The 10,990-nt window shown below is 37.8% G+C and overlaps 2 pseudogenes; one reads left to right on the forward strand and one right to left on the reverse strand.

Annotated features, from left to right (window-relative positions):
- Positions 1–726: 726 nt before the first annotated feature.
- LOC147451702 (uncharacterized) lies at positions 727–1,317 on the reverse strand (annotated as a pseudogene).
- Positions 1,318–3,612: 2,295 nt separating this feature from the next.
- Positions 3,613–7,203, forward strand: LOC147451703 (uncharacterized; annotated as a pseudogene).
- The last annotated feature ends 3,787 nt before the right edge of the window (positions 7,204–10,990 follow it).

Genomic DNA, 10,990 nt, shown 5'->3' on the forward strand with positions numbered 1-10,990 from the left:
AAGTCACGTCTCTTCACCATGAGACGTGTCCTTTCATTTGTGTCTCTTCGTCTCCTATATAAGGAGCCATTGTACTCAGTTTTTTTTAAGGCATTCGTTCAATCAATCAAACACACATTCAGTGTCTTGAGTCTTAGTTTGATCGATAATATGAAGTTTAAGTCTTAATTATAGGATTAGCACCACTAATCCTTACATCTATGCTCCCTCTTGCGGTCGGAGCTGCCCTGAAGTCTCACGAATTGACCCCTGAGAGTATGAACCAGCTCCAGCTAAAGTCACAAACACACTCCGCCAGTGGGACAAGGCAAGCCTCAAAGATATATAAGCATCGTGTCCGCCAAATGAACCAGAGTATTAGGCCACAAACAAGCTCCTAACACACCTCTCTCTCACTGCAGGCTGAAGTGTAGGTTGATCGCCTTGGATCACTGACATCTTGTTGCTGGAGGCTAGCTCAAAATGAAGCATAGGGCCCGTGAGGGTGGACCAAGTTGCAACACCCCAAGTGTACTGTCGCGTTGTGGAAAGTGCTGGCATCAATCAAAGTATCCGAAGCCAAACCTGTTGTGCCATGGGGCAATCCCACAGACATTGACACTGACACTCCAAAGGATGGTCACAAGCTTCACAGGCTATCGATAAGCCACTCTGTACTAGCCAACTCCTCACTGCAGAAACTCCTTAATTGCTTGCACGTCCCTTTGAATCTATGTATTTGTTACACTAAGCTTTAAGAGAGTTGAGATATCCTTTGCATCTGACCATACTATTGGGATTGGTTTGACATATTCCCCACACTGTTTCACTCACATCTACCTATGCTATTTGAATATTATCATCTCGTTTAGGAGCAAAACTAGCAGCACACGAGGACCGTCTTCGTTGTTGAGGCATTGTAACCTTTTTGAACTTTGGCTTGTGTGAGTCAAACTCATGAATTGGAGATACAAGTGATGTGGGTCTCTTCTTTCTGACTATGGTTTTATTTTGACAGTCAACATCTGACTCAACATCAATACCAATTTCTGTAGCAACTTCATTTGTGAGGTCTATTATCTTTCTTTTTGAATATGTTTTCTTCATTCTCATTGTCTCCCTATGTTGCAATGTTTGTAAGCTAGGTCCTGCTCCTATGTGTTGCCCCTTCAAGAAAGCGGTATGTTGTGCACCTTGCAAGCATGCACCAATGGGATCTAACAGACATGCCTCATACAAGGACATAAATTTCACACCATTGTTTGTGGCCAACCAGCTCCCATGAATAGATTCAGATAGGTTACAACGTGGAACCATATATCTATCATCTTCCTTCATTGCTTGGAGCAAATATAAGAATGTTTGAAAGGAAGAGAAAAACAAATAGATTAATCACAAGATTTTTATAGAAAAGACAAGCTACCTTTAGAAATTAGAATATATTCTCCCTAGTGGGAAACTCTGGCATGCCACCAAGAAATTCAATTTTCTAGCATTCTTTCATGGTTTGGTTTTGCATTACCCTTCTCCAACCACTCACAAAGAGACTTCAACTCCATAGTAGCACTTTCAACAGAGGGAGCATTCTTCCAAGCACTACATCGATTTTTGTACTCCTATTGACACTCAGTTTGGAGACACACTTTCTTGAATGTTTATTTAAGCTGTCTTTCCAATGCTAGAGGCAAGTTCATTCTTTTCCCTCCATAATGTTTTTTGGACCTCCATTGAACACTGTTCACACTGCCAACCAATTTTGTTGAGCCTCATCAGCCTTCCATGAAACCATGGATTTAGCCCTTGGGTCACCCTCTTTTTCCAACACTTCATTCAACAGCTATCAAAATAATATTATTTTTCCCCAAGAAAAAGATCCTTCAATTTGTTAATGAAACTTTCATAGGGTTACAAACCACCTCTAGTAGAGAGGGCTACATGAAAAGTATTGGGAGACTCTCTTAGTGAGTAAAGAAAATATGTACAATGAGGCTAAATCACAACATGGGAGGAGGAAAGAGCCACACGGGAGCCACACAAGTGTCCGGTAGTGCCATTTGTGTACACCTTCGACCAAGGTGAAGAAAGGTCCTGGGTGCCAAAGTTGTAGGAAAGCCTCTCTACGCTCCCGCATGCGGTCATAGCTACCCTAAAGTCTCTCAAAATCACCCCCGAGAGTATGAATCACCTCGAACTAAAATTTACAAACACTCTTCATTGGTAGGACAAGGCGAGCCTCAAAGATGTGGAAGCAACGGGCTCGCCAAGTGAACTAGAGTGTTATGCCACAAACTAGCTCCCAACACACCTCTCTCTCTCTCACTGCACCACTCCTGGGGTAAGCTTTGTGGCATGTTGAAGTGTAGGTCAACCCCCCTCGATCACTATCATCTTGTTGGTGGAGACTAGCTCAAAATGGAGTGCAGGGTCCGTGAGGGTGGATCAGGTTGCAACACCCCAAGTGTACAGTTGTGTTGTGGAAAGAGCTGGCATCAGTCGAAGTACTTGAAGAAGAACCTGATGTTCCATGGGGAAATCCCACAAACAATGAAACTGACTCTCCAAATGATGGTCACAAGCTACACAGGCTGCCGACAAGCCACTGTGTACTAGCTAGCTCCCCACTGCCTGATCTCCTTCATTGCCTTCTCGTCCCTTTGAATCTATGTATTTGTTACACACCTTTAATAGAGTTGAGATATTCTTGACATCTGACCATACTCTTGGGATTTGTTCGACGTTTTCTCCATACTGTTTGACTCACATCTACCTATGCTATTTGAATATTATCATCTGATTCAGGAGAAAAACTAACAACACATGAGGACCGTCTTTGTTGCTAAAGCATTGTAACCTTTTGAAACTTTGGCTTGTGTGAGTCAAACTCATGAATTGGAGATGCAAGTGATGTGGGTCTCTTCTTTCTGAATGTGGTTGTATTTTGATAGTCAATATCTGCCTCGAAATCAATACCAATTTATGTAGCAACTTTGTTTGTGAGGTCTATTATCTTTCTTCTTGAATATGTTTGCTTCATTCTCATTGTCTCCCTATGTTGCAAAGTTTGTAAGCTTGGCCCAGCTCCTATGTGTTGCCCCTTCAAGAAAGGGGTAGGTTGTGCACCTTGCAAGCATGCACCAATGAGATCTGACACACATGCGTTATACAAGGACATATATTTCACACCATTGTTTGTGGCCAGCCAACTCCCATGAATAGATTCAGATAGGTTACAACATGGGACCATATATCCATCATCTTCCTCCATTGCCTGGAGCAAATATAAGAATGTTTGAAGGGAACAGAAAAACAAATAAATTAGTCACAATATTTTTATAGAAAAGACAAGCTACCTTTAGAAATTAGATATGTTCTCCTCGGTGAAAAACTTTGGCATGCCACCAAGAAATCCAAGTTTTCAACATTCTTTCATGGTTTGGTTTTGCATTACCCTTCTCCAACTTCTCACAAAGAGACTTCAGCTCCATAGTAGCACTTTCAACATAGGGAGCATTCTTCCAAGCCCTACATCAAATTTTGAACTCCTCTTGACACTCAGGTTGGACACTCTTTCTTGAATGTTTGTCCAAGTTTTCTTCCCAATGCCAAAGGCAAGTTCGTTCTTTTCCCTCCATAATGTTTTCTGGAACTCCATTGAAACCTTTGGGGTCGGACATTTTGAAGGCACTTACTATGCATAGGGGTAAGCCAGTTCTTGAGATACCTTTGTGTTGTTGTCTCATTAACACAAGGGTCCGAGAGTTGAGACCATACCTCTCTGATTTGAAAAGGGCTTTTACGCATGAAGGGTATGCTCCCATTAAAGGTCTACTCATTCTTTCTTTACATCTTCCTGATGGCACAACTAAACCAGTGGATGCTGACATTATGTCCACATGGGACAAGCATTGGCTTTCTATCAATGAGGAGTTTGCGAAAGAGATCAAGGAAGATCCAATTTGGTCTTGTTTGTTTGGAAAATTGTTCTATGTTTGGGAGGGAAATCATAGAACGACATTTTGGATGGAAGTCATGAAAGAAGTATGGTCTAGAGATAAAGGGAGACATGTTAGAATCAGAGGAGAGTTCATTAACCCCAAACCAAAGCATGAAGTTAAACTTTTGGCTGCACTTTAGAGATTCAATTTGTGAGTTCTTCTCGTCTTTGGAATATTATGAATTAAAATTTGTTGTTCTCTCTTTTTATGATGAATCTTATTGCAGAATGAATGAGAATGCCATTGTCCTCACAAGTTTGCGGGACTATGTGGAATACACTAGTACTCTTTGCTTGTGTGATGTGGATGATTTTATGGTAGATTTTACACTAAGCAAGAAGATAGCTATAGAGAAAGCGTGTGTGACTGAAGCTTTTGGTGGTCGTAAAGTTGGTATCCTCTTACACAATCTTTGCTTGCTCGGATGGTGTTTTCGGTGAGTAGCTTCATTTGGTTTAGTGGTCTTATAACTTCAATTGATTTTATTTGATTTTATTGAGTTATGCTTCTAAAACTAGGCAAGCTACAAAAAGAGTGTAGAGAAAGAGGAAAGGAAGATTCCAAGTGGACTACCAAAAGAAGAACAAGAGCACAAGCTAGTATTGATTAGAAAAGTTGTGACTAAAACATTTGTTCAAAAGATTCATAGATTAAGTTTTTATAGTAGTGTGTTTCAATGTTGCCATGATTGATATTTGTAACATGGTAGTAATACTATGATATCAATTGCAAATGTTGTATATTAATCCAAGCTTGGGAAAGTCTTGGTTTGGGGTTTCTCAAATGAATGTTTGATATGACAAAAAAAATCACATTGGATTAAGTATCCCAAATTTCAATTGCATCGTGTTCTCAAATAAAAAGCTTCCTATGCTCTCTTTGCTTGGTACGGATGATAATTTGCAAAGTTCTTATGGTATTCTTGGAGGTGATTATGAGTTTATAAGATGGTGTGCAAAAGAGGTATGGATGGAACAACTCTTGATGGAAGCCTCAAGAATGCTCTTGCAAGTGATTGAGAAAAATATTGGAGGAGAGCAGTTGACTTTAACGGAGCACCCGACTTTGACGGAGTACTTCAATAAAAAAATTTTCAGGTATAAAAATACCCTTTTTGAGCCTCTTGCAAAGGAGATGACAGTGGAAAGTTTAGCAATAAAGCAGGATGATCTACCAAATGCTGCCCGAAGGGTTGTTTATAGGTATGTAAATTTGATTTTCAATGAAAAGGGTATCCTTTATAATACTATAATGTAATATATATTTCAATGCTTTGCTTTGAAGGTTTCTCCTATCTTTGTTGAGTACCAAGAAAATACACAATCTCCCACATATTTGCAAAGCATGGCCAATGCTTTTACCTCTATCATTCTGTATTTGTACTTCCACCATTTTTAGAGAGGATACAAAGCCATCGGGTGCATTTCTTCTTAGTGATTGGGAAAGAAAACATTGTCCGTGGTGGGTTGAAATGAAGAAAGGATGTTTTATTGAAGCAGAAAGTGAAGCATATGCAAGGCATTAGAAGGGAGAGTGTAGATCAGACTCATGGTCGATTGGAAATATGAATGAAGCTACACTGAAACAAGTGCAAGAACAACAAAAAAACATTTTAGAGGCTAAGAAATTGCAATTGGAGCAGCTGGCTACAAATAGAGGAAGACCAAAGCTTCTAACTGCTAGGGACACAAGAGGTAATGATTCTTGCTTTGTATGTTTTTTGGTTTTGTCTATTGCTCAAGTGATTGTAATTTAACTATACATTGTTATAAATGTAGAGAAAGATTGTGTTGATGTTGATATTACGCATACTAAGAAGAGAAAGAAGAGCTTCACCACACTGACATTATATACTTGCCAATTCAATCCTTCTCTCACCTCTCTCATCATGCAACTAAAGAGAGTGTGGCCGTTCTTGAATGTGATTATATTGTCTTACGTAAGGACATACTTGTTGGGAATTTCGGTGGTGAATTTGAAAAGATAAGGTCATTCTTTTTAAAGACCAATGGAAAGAGAAGGAAACACCATAAGAAGACTTGTGCTTGGAATCTTGATTTATGTTTGTTGACTTACCTACTAGATCTATGATTTGAGGTTATGTTTGGTTACTTATGAAGAGCCTAAACCACAAATTTGAAGAATGATAATATGTGTTGTTGGATTTCTTGTTGGACACATGATTTAGGGTATGATGCTATGCCTCATTGGAATGGCATCTTTGATGATCATGCTCTCTACTCATCGGGCATTGCGACTGCTTGTATGGATGATAGAGGATGGACACTTGTTACATGTTCCACATCATCTCTATCCATCATCGAGCGTATGGCCTCAAAAGTGTAGATGGAGGTTCATCTTTGATGGTTAGCTAAGACCACACAGCCATACGCTTACACCGGCCAGAGTGACTTTGGTGAAGGTTAGTTTCATTTAAACTTATATAATATTACTATGTGCTCTTGTACATATTTCATTGAGATTGATTGGATGTGATATTGATAAATATTTATGTATTTTTAAATTGTTTACGAGAATGTATTTCATGTGCTTCTTTTGAAGAGACCTAGTTGCACACCATTACTTTATTTTGCAAAAGGCAATGCAATAGCAAAAGAGTTTACAACAACCTTTGGAGTCTTATATCCTTCATCATTTTCTTCCATCATCCCAACGCTCCAAACAAGAAAGAAATTTTGGAAGCTGGCAAGGAGGAATTGAGAAAAGTCTTGGTTTTATTCTTACATTTTTGGAGTTTCTAACTACCTCAAATAGTATTGTGTTAGAGCTTGAAGCAAAAACGGGACCAGTACTGAGAGGATGTCTACACACAGCAAGGTGGTGTCTTGCAACGGAGAATGAATAATCCATTGGTGATAACCATCTTCGACCTTTGATAGCTTCCTACTTTATTGATGTTGGAGCTTCTTTCTCATATATACCAATGGATGAGGAAGAATTAGAGATCTTCGACTTTCAAGTTCCCTCAGATTGATAAGTTCTAAATAAAACTATGATGTTTGTCTCTTTAACTTACAATTTGTTACATTTTTGAGATATAGCTTTGAATTTAGTTTGTTGCCATGTTATGCTGCAAAAATGACAAGGTTCATGTGCAGTAGAGATGGATACTTTGATCGCCCATTGTGAAAAACGAAGGTCATGATCAATTTTTGTTGATGATCATGCTGCACATAGCGATGATACTACAAGTAGAAAAACTTTATAAAGCTAACTTTTTGATACTACCAATGTTTTGATATTAGACATTATGGGGCGAATTTACATTCTATTTTGTATTCAAAATTCTGGTTTGTGTCAAATTTAAACATATTGCCTTTTTTTGATTGTATAATCATATTCTGGTATTGGGCATAGAGTTTTTTTTTGCTAAATGATTAATGGAATATTTGCGTATTTGATTTTTATATTTTGAGACATGTTCAAGTAAATGAGATTCTACGACTTTATCATTTGCACCAAAAAACCATTTTGCAGCGCACACAGAGGAATTACATGTTCTACAAATAAGGTACAGACTTTATAAAAAAAGATACAAGCTTAGGTACTTGTGTGCAGAAGACAAAACTACAGAATCTTGAAACCTTGAAGGTTGGATCTTGTGGTCTCGTAAGAGAATAATTCAAGCATTGAAGTGAGGATTCTAAATATTTGAAACTATGCTATATATCTAGACAAAAAAAACATTGATCCCAAAGCCAACGTAGGAAAGCAGGTGAAGCCCTTGATAAGTTGTAATCTTGTAAAGGATATAATTCATGACAAAAAGTTTAAGGTTTTACAGTGGGATGTGGTGGACCATTTTATTTCAAAGAATGCAATGCCTGGCAATGAAATACAGGGCACAATTTTGACTCCCTTGGTGTGAGAAAGAGAGGATATTTAGCTATTTCACAATCTATCTCCTCCATATTTGAAGAAAGGGATAACTTCTAGGCTATTACCAATAGCAGCAAGTGTCTAGAAAGAGAGACTTCAACTCAACCATGCACAGAAAAACTTTCTCAAATGTCCCTTTCATATTCAAGGTACTTCCTCAAATATGGTCTAAGCTATTACCAATAGCACCAAGTGTCTAGAAAGAGAGACTTTAGCTCAACAATGCATGGATAAACTTTCTTGGATGTCCCTCTCATATTCAAGGTACTTACAAAGCCCAAGAAACAACTATAACTTATGATGAGTACAACAATATCTCAATGGACATTGCTATGTTGCAAACCATAATGGTAGATTCTACAATGTCACATTTGAAGAGGCTAGCAGGGTCTTACATTTTGTCTTGAAGCTAGAAAAAATTGTGAGATTCTAAAATAGAAGAAGCTAGATTAAGTCACAATCATATTAATGATTAGGGAGTTTTTGAAATATCCCACCAATGATTCTTTATATTTCATTTTTCAATTAGAAACAAACATATGGTGGCTTGGTGCTTTTGAGGCAATTCATTTTCTTCCAGCTTTGTAGCTCCAGTGACTTTGTACTAAAGTTCTAAATTTAATTTTACATCACATAAGAACTAATCTTCCAGAAAGAAAGAGTACCATGATATTTTATTTTGGGTCTTCCATGAAACCCCTATTCTTGAAATAATTGATAGACAAATGAATTAAGGAGAGGTGCTGGGCTATGGATGTGGGCTATGGATGGGAGGGGAGACTTTCAAGTCCGATGGTATTTTGTAGATGTCCTCCAAACACTGAAGTGTATGTATAATTGTGGAATGGGTGCCATGGGAAGGTCTTAATGCTTGTTTTGCATGGAGTCTGCAAAGGTGATGGACCCAAAGTTGTGGAAAAAGGCTCCTACTCATCACAATTAAGACCCTAATTTTTACACAATTCTAGATATATTTTCACTTGTTGATGTCTACATTTGTACAATGCATGATCTTTGCAAAATTATGAAGAAGTTAATATATCTCTACATTGGGTTTTCATGGAAAATCAAGAACTCAGCATGTGACTTCCAAATGGCTCTAGAGGCCTTTAAACTAGTATTGTTAGATATGGATCTCCATGGGGACAATTTCAAAATCCAATGTGACAAAAAAAGATCGACCAGACAAGGATATGCCTTGCAAACCATCCATTGGTGGGATCAAGGCACACATGTTTTTATCTAAGCCACTAGGCATATAAGATGTGAAGCTAACAAATAATGAGAGGATACATCACTCCACCTATAATAGCTAAGTTGAGTATCTATAATGAAAAAAACTACATATGTTAGTGAAGGACCAGGAGCTAGCTACTCACAATGAAAAAAACTATATATGTTAGTGAAGGACCAGGAGACAGCTACTCACAGTGCTAAGGTTCATGTGTGGCATTTCATAGATACACTCTTTTTGATGTGTGACAAAAATGATTGGTCAAAGACGATCTCAACAAGTTTAAGGAGAACCTTTAGCTACTAAAAATATCATTGAAGATAGCATGGACTGACACTTAGATTAACCTCAGTTGTTTCTTGATTGTAGGTTGAGGGCCTGAGTATTTTTGGATGTCTTGAAAAGTGGCCTTATTGGAGAGTGTCTGTTTATACTTTTTTTCCTTCTCAAAGCAGAGTTTGAGGCACTCTGATGAGTTTTTGGAGGTTTCCATTGCGTCGTCGTCACTACTGTCATTAGAAACAAACCCACTCCTCTCTTCTTAGAACTTTGAGATGGTAGCCAATGCAAAGTCTTTCATTAGACAAAAATAATCTAAATATCATGGACACAAATGTATGACCTATCACCAATTTTAAAATTTGGCACACTAGGCAACATCGACATAGCTTATGAACCTAGATACATCTAAAAGTAGCTTGATTTTTGATGTTTTGATCGATGGTATTTTACTTCATTTCACCTCTTTTTATTCTTTCTCTTTTTAATAACTTCCTCAATCTTGGCCACTTCATTGTAGTCCTTGTCCTTGTCCTCTTGTTCATCTGGTGGTAAATCCTATTCCTCCATAACTTTCTCAAGCTTCTTCACAACATTACCAAATAGGCAATTGAGGTATAGAATAAAGCCAAAGGATTCTTGGAATAACTTGCAGTCTCTTTCGTGCATGAGGCACCATAAGGGTCTATATGAAAGTGGCATGATGGTACTTCTTGTATGACCATCCTTTGATACCAAAACCTCTCTCTTTCAGGCTTCAAGAAATCATTGTGCTGAGCTAAAAGATCATTAGGACTAAAGGTGGCATTAAAGATACATGACATCTTGTGAAATTAATCAGTAGACCTTGAAAATACTACAAAGTCAAAAGCCTTCCATTGATGAATGCAGGCTCTTCTACAATAACTGCATCTTTTCTCCTCTGCACTTTTACCAAACTTTTGGTAGGTGGCCCATTGGCAATAGTAGTAAAATCCACGTCCCTCTTTTGAGAGGTCAACAAATGAATCTTGGGGGGTAAAATATCCTTCTAAATTGTAGAAGGTTTTAAGTTTGCCTCTTAAACATCCATAACTGAGCTCATGGAAAGATCCTCTATTCCATAACACCCTTAAACTCATAGGCTATGTCTTGCCTACCAATAATATGCATAGGATGGCTGAAGCCAACATTTCTCTTCATGGAACCTTTTAATAAATGAGGAGGTTCCTCTTATCCGTGTTGGTACTCAAATGTGCACTTTGGATCTATTTTTTTCCTCTTCTCTTTGTTAGCTCTTAATCCTACCAACAAAAACTCTTCAAGGCATGAATTCAAATTTTGTCTCAAAATTTGTCAATTTATCTATCTATCAAAACACATAAAACAAACTTTTTGAGAATTTTGCACAAATATAATGATATATTTATATTTAATATAAATATATAAATAAGAACAATAAAACATACTTCTCCCTACCCATTTGCATTTATATGTAATGTATATACATATATATTTGTGTGTGTGTGTGTGTGTGTGTCTATGTGTGTCTATGTGTATATATACACACACACACACACACACACACACACACACACACACACACACACACAAATATATATAT

This window comes from Adiantum capillus-veneris, chromosome 8, assembly GCF_014529385.1.
Source record: "Adiantum capillus-veneris isolate H3 chromosome 8, ASM1452938v2, whole genome shotgun sequence".
NCBI classification, from domain to species: Eukaryota; Viridiplantae; Streptophyta; class Polypodiopsida; order Polypodiales; family Pteridaceae; genus Adiantum; species Adiantum capillus-veneris.